Source organism: Quercus suber, unplaced genomic scaffold (genome assembly GCF_002906115.3).
Source record: "Quercus suber isolate HL8 unplaced genomic scaffold, Cork oak 2.0 scaffold_187, whole genome shotgun sequence".
Classification (NCBI taxonomy): Eukaryota; Viridiplantae; Streptophyta; class Magnoliopsida; order Fagales; family Fagaceae; genus Quercus; species Quercus suber.
In genome coordinates this window covers 577,321-584,126 of record NW_027069645.1, presented here as the reverse complement: position 1 = coordinate 584,126, position 6,806 = coordinate 577,321, and positions in this window count along the sequence as shown.

Sequence of the window (6,806 nt, the reverse complement as noted above, 5' to 3'; positions counted from 1 at the left end):
TGGGCTTATGAGATTTATTTCGAGTCTGTGGTTTGGTGATGCTACACCTTAGAATTTTTTTTATAAATAACAATAAATATTAAAAAATTTAGTTAGTTGTCACGGCGGAAAAGAATGTTGAAAAGTAGCATCTCGAGTGTCTAAAACTCGAGTTTTTAAGTCTCGATTTGTAAGTGAATGGGTGTAATATGGAAAAAAATCAACGTAAAAATCGAGTTTTAAAGACTTGAGTTCCATAAATTGCAGGAAAATGCCATTATAGGGCTTTAAAACGTCACTATAGGGCTTAAAAACGCCACTATAGGGCTCCCTGATCGCACTTAGAAAATTTTTTTTTGCAGAAAAACGTCGCTATAGAGCTTTAAAATGTCATTATAGGACTTAAAAAGGCCACTATAGGGCTCCCTGAACGGACCTAAAAATTTTTTTGCAAGAAAACACCGCTATAGGGCTTTAAAACGTCAGTATAGGACTTAAAAATGCCACTATAAAAACTCGAGTTTCTAAAACTTGAGATTTTTGTGGCATTTTCAGTCCCAAAAACTCGCGAAGCGAGTCTTTGGGACTCGAGTTTTAATATGGATCTCGAGTTTCTAAAACTCGAGGTACTATTTTTCTTAAAACTTTGAACCGTTGCCTAACTTACTACATACTTGCCCAATACACTGTTAGTCTGCCCATTCCCCCCTACCCCTTATAATAAGCATTCAATGAATGACATGTATACAACTATACCTTGTGTAGTCATGTGATTTAATGATTTTTCTGCATTATGATATAAGGCCAAGCTGTAGTCATGCCTTCGAAGACGTCGTTGCTGCAATCGTGGTAGGCAACACTCGTCGTGCCACTGTTTGTGGTTTCTCCTTGCCCTTTGTGGGTTTGCCTGCCCCATGTGGGTCTTTTTGGTAGTTGCCATTGGTGGTTGCGAGTTAGTGGCAGCTCAATCTCTTGCAGAGTCCCTTCTTATGGTGTCCTGATAGCTCCTAATGGGCTTGTGAGATTTGTTTAGAATCTGTGGTTTGGTAATGCAACCTGTTACAACAAGCATTCAATGAATGATATGTATACAACTGTATCTTATGTAGTCATGTGATTTTGTGATTTTTCTGAATTATGATTTAAGGTCAAGCTGTAGTCATGCCCACGGAGACGTCGTTGCCGCGATCGTGGCGGGCAACACGCATCGTGCCACTATTCGTGGTTTCTTTCTACCCTTTGTGGGTTTGTTTGCCTAGTGTGGGTCTTTCTAATAGTTGCCGTTGACGGTTGCGAGTCAGTGGCTGCTCAATTTCTCGCAGAGTCCCTTCTAATGGTGATCTGATAGCTCCTAATGGGATTGTGAGATTTGTTTCGAATATGTGGTTTGGTAGTGCTATTTGTTACAACAAGCATTCAATGAATGGTATGTATAAAACTATATCTCTTGTAGTCATGTGATTTTGTGATTGTTTTGTATTATGATGTAAAGTCGAGCTGTAGTCATGCCTACGGAGACATCGTTGCCACGGTTATGGCGAACAACATGCGTCGTGCCATTATTTGTGGTTTATCCCTACCCTTTGTGGGTTTTCCTACTTTGTGTGGGTCTTTCTGGTAATTTTTGTTGATAGTTGCAAGTTAGTGGCAACTCAATCTCTTGCAGAGTCCCTTCTTATGGTGATTGGATAGCTCTTAGTGGGATTGAGAGATTTGTTTAGAATTTGTGGTTTGGTAATGCTACTTGTTACAACAAGCATTCAATGAATGGTATGTATACAACTATATCTTGTATAGTCATGTGATTTTGTGATTTTTCTGCATTATGAAGGGTGTCAAATGGGCGGGTTTGGGTAGGTTTGGGGTGGGCATTATTGGGTTGGGTATAAAAAAACTCATTTATCCATTAAAACCCATTTAGCTAATTGTTTCTAACCCAAATTCAACCCAACCCAATTATTATAGGTAAACCCCAACTTACCAAATTACCCAATTATCAAAATTACCAAAATGCCATTAAAGTAAAAATGACCATTTTGAAGTTTTATTTTATTTTTTTAATTTTTTTTTTTAAACTATCACTTTCCTTCAAATTTCATCACTTTCTAACTAACCAAAAAGAGAATAGAGAAAAAGTTTCCAGCTTACGTTTGCCGTTGCTGGAGGCCTCATCAGGCTTCAAGAACTCTCCTTTCCCTTGCTCCAAGCTCAGCCTTAACAGAAACACATGTCCACGAAAACCACCAGAGCCACCACCTCCACCGCCAAGGTCATCGGAGCTTAGCTGAAGCATCATCGGAGGCAGACCGGTCCCCGAATTGCCTAAGCCTCCATCGGCACCGGTCAAGCCAGCCTCAGCTAAAGCGAAGCTGGGTAGGCCGAGAATTTGCCAGAGGAAATCGTCGTTAGTGGCCTCCAACAGATTATTAGCCATGAGGTGGAATAGCTTGAGTCAGACTCGGCCTAGTCGTGGTGAGTCGTGTTGACGAGTTACGAGTTTCAAAGAGCATCTACAAAGAGAGAGAGAGAGAGAGAGAGAGAGAGAGAGAGAGAGAGAGAGAGAGAGAGAGAGAGAGAGAGAGAGTACATTGGATTTTCATCAAAATCATGTAGGCCTCAGTCTTTGAAATTGGATTCAAGTCCACTATGCCCAAAGTTGTGTGAACTTTTGCTCCTATGATTGAAAAGCACTTTGCCATAACCTCGGTCACCCTATCAATTGCCATTGATGCATTATCAAATGACTAGGAAATTACATTCCAAGTTCATCATCTTCTGCCACTCTACTTTTCTTGCTTTTAAAAGACATTGCATTTTGTGATGACACTTAAGAACACACAACATTAATTTTCGGTGACCTTGGATCAGGGGCGGAGCTAGAAAATTTTGTTTGGGGGGCCGATTTGTGTTGCTAATTTATTAGTCTATACAAACTTTTATACACATACACAAACACATGAATCTATACACATACACAAAAAATTAATATCTTTCATAATAAATCCTTAAAATTAAATGTTCATAGAATTAAATTAATCTTTCACCATCTTTCAAAGTGAAATCCTTACAATTTTCATTTTCAATATAAGTTACCAAATTGCCGTTGTGAGTAAAAAATTTTCAATTGAATTAATGAAGTGTTCAAAGACATAAATGATCCAAAACTTTAAAAAATACAAGAACATATTTTACCATAAAAAATAAATTTGAGAAACAATACGTTCTCTATAACTACTAGACAAATTGGACAATTTTTTTAAGAACATTATTGGACCAACTCAAATAGTTGGGGGGGGGGGGGAGGGGGAAACCCCATTTTTGAGGGCTAATTATTAAAATATTAAATATTTCTATATAGTAAAAAAAAATTTCNTTCCTTCTTATGGTGATCTGATAGCTCCTAGTGGGCTTATGAGATTTATTTCGAGTCTGTGGTTTGGTGATGCTACACCTTAGAATTTTTTTTATAAATAACAATAAATATTAAAAAATTTAGTTAGTTGTCACGGCGGAAAAGAATGTTGAAAAGTAGCATCTCGAGTGTCTAAAACTCGAGTTTTTAAGTCTCGATTTGTAAGTGAATGGGTGTAATATGGAAAAAAATCAACGTAAAAATCGAGTTTTAAAGACTTGAGTTCCATAAATTGCAGGAAAATGCCATTATAGGGCTTTAAAACGTCACTATAGGGCTTAAAAACGCCACTATAGGGCTCCCTGATCGCACTTAGAAAATTTTTTTTTGCAGAAAAACGTCGCTATAGAGCTTTAAAATGTCATTATAGGACTTAAAAAGGCCACTATAGGGCTCCCTGAACGGACCTAAAAATTTTTTTGCAAGAAAACACCGCTATAGGGCTTTAAAACGTCAGTATAGGACTTAAAAATGCCACTATAAAAACTCGAGTTTCTAAAACTTGAGATTTTTGTGGCATTTTCAGTCCCAAAAACTCGCGAAGCGAGTCTTTGGGACTCGAGTTTTAATATGGATCTCGAGTTTCTAAAACTCGAGGTACTATTTTTCTTAAAACTTTGAACCGTTGCCTAACTTACTACATACTTGCCCAATACACTGTTAGTCTGCCCATTCCCCCCTACCCCTTATAATAAGCATTCAATGAATGACATGTATACAACTATACCTTGTGTAGTCATGTGATTTAATGATTTTTCTGCATTATGATATAAGGCCAAGCTGTAGTCATGCCTTCGAAGACGTCGTTGCTGCAATCGTGGTAGGCAACACTCGTCGTGCCACTGTTTGTGGTTTCTCCTTGCCCTTTGTGGGTTTGCCTGCCCCATGTGGGTCTTTTTGGTAGTTGCCATTGGTGGTTGCGAGTTAGTGGCAGCTCAATCTCTTGCAGAGTCCCTTCTTATGGTGTCCTGATAGCTCCTAATGGGCTTGTGAGATTTGTTTAGAATCTGTGGTTTGGTAATGCAACCTGTTACAACAAGCATTCAATGAATGATATGTATACAACTGTATCTTATGTAGTCATGTGATTTTGTGATTTTTCTGAATTATGATTTAAGGTCAAGCTGTAGTCATGCCCACGGAGACGTCGTTGCCGCGATCGTGGCGGGCAACACGCATCGTGCCACTATTCGTGGTTTCTTTCTACCCTTTGTGGGTTTGTTTGCCTAGTGTGGGTCTTTCTAATAGTTGCCGTTGACGGTTGCGAGTCAGTGGCTGCTCAATTTCTCGCAGAGTCCCTTCTAATGGTGATCTGATAGCTCCTAATGGGATTGTGAGATTTGTTTCGAATATGTGGTTTGGTAGTGCTATTTGTTACAACAAGCATTCAATGAATGGTATGTATAAAACTATATCTCTTGTAGTCATGTGATTTTGTGATTGTTTTGTATTATGATGTAAAGTCGAGCTGTAGTCATGCCTACGGAGACATCGTTGCCACGGTTATGGCGAACAACATGCGTCGTGCCATTATTTGTGGTTTATCCCTACCCTTTGTGGGTTTTCCTACTTTGTGTGGGTCTTTCTGGTAATTTTTGTTGATAGTTGCAAGTTAGTGGCAACTCAATCTCTTGCAGAGTCCCTTCTTATGGTGATTGGATAGCTCTTAGTGGGATTGAGAGATTTGTTTAGAATTTGTGGTTTGGTAATGCTACTTGTTACAACAAGCATTCAATGAATGGTATGTATACAACTATATCTTGTATAGTCATGTGATTTTGTGATTTTTCTGCATTATGAAGGGTGTCAAATGGGCGGGTTTGGGTAGGTTTGGGGTGGGCATTATTGGGTTGGGTATAAAAAAACTCATTTATCCATTAAAACCCATTTAGCTAATTGTTTCTAACCCAAATTCAACCCAACCCAATTATTATGGGTAAACCCCAACTTACCAAATTACCCAATTATCAAAATTACCAAAATGCCATTAAAGTAAAAATGACCATTTTGAAGTTTTATTTTATTTTTTTAATTTTTTTTTTTAAACTATCACTTTCCTTCAAATTTCATCACTTTCTAACTAACCAAAAAGAGAATAGAGAAAAAGTTTCCAGCTTACGTTTGCCGTTGCTGGAGGCCTCATCAGGCTTCAAGAACTCTCCTTTCCCTTGCTCCAAGCTCAGCCTTAACAGAAACACATGTCCACGAAAACCACCAGAGCCACCACCTCCACCGCCAAGGTCATCGGAGCTTAGCTGAAGCATCATCGGAGGCAGACCGGTCCCCGAATTGCCTAAGCCTCCATCGGCACCGGTCAAGCCAGCCTCAGCTAAAGCGAAGCTGGGTAGGCCGAGAATTTGCCAGAGGAAATCGTCGTTAGTGGCCTCCAACAGATTATTAGCCATGAGGTGGAATAGCTTGAGTCAGACTCGGCCTAGTCGTGGTGAGTCGTGTTGACGAGTTACGAGTTTCAAAGAGCATCTACAAAGAGAGAGAGAGAGAGAGAGAGAGAGAGAGAGAGAGAGAGAGAGAGAGAGAGAGAGAGAGAGAGAGTTTTGTTTTGCTTTTCTTTGCCTAAATTTAGACAGAGAGAAGTGTTTGGATGGCAAGAAAATGAAGGAAAATGAAGGAAAATGAAACACTGAATGTCTGAGGGCATTTTTTTTTTTAATGGGAAGGGCTGGGTTGAATTTGGGTGAATTGTTTTTGGGTTAAATGGGTCTCAATGGGTTTTTAGTTAAAACCCAATAATTATTGGGTCTAATTCGGTTGATGCCCATTTAACCCAATTAATAATTGGATAGGTTTGAGTTCAATTAGAGTGAGTGGGTTTGGGTGGGCAAATGGGTTTGGGCTTACTTTGCCACCCTTTTATGATATAAGGCCGGGTTATAGTTTTGCCTACGGTGACATTGTTGCCGCGATCGTGGCGAGTGGCATGCGCTGTGCCACTATTTGTGGTTCCTCCTTGGCTTTTGTGGGTTTGCTTGCCCCATGTGGGTCTTTTTGGTAGTTGCCGTTGGTGGTTGCGAGTCAGTGGCAATTCAATCTCTCACAAAGTCCCTTCTTCTGGTGATCTGATAGCTCTTAGTGGGCTTGTGAGATTTGTTTTGAATTTGTGGTTTGGTAATGCTATTTGTTATTGTAAGCATTCAATGAATGGTATGTATACAACTATATCTTGTGTAGTCATGTGATTTTCTGAATTATGATGTAAGTCCAGGTTGTAGTCATGCCCACAGAGATGTTGTTGCCGTGATTGTGGCGGGTAGCACGTGCCTCATGAGGTGCCTCAACATCTACCTACTCTTAGCATCAGCCTATGGGCTTCTCATTTGGCCTGCACTATTTGAACTTCGTGGTATTGATTTATTGTGCTCTGTTTGGAAGATCTGGGTGGATGGGCAATTGATTT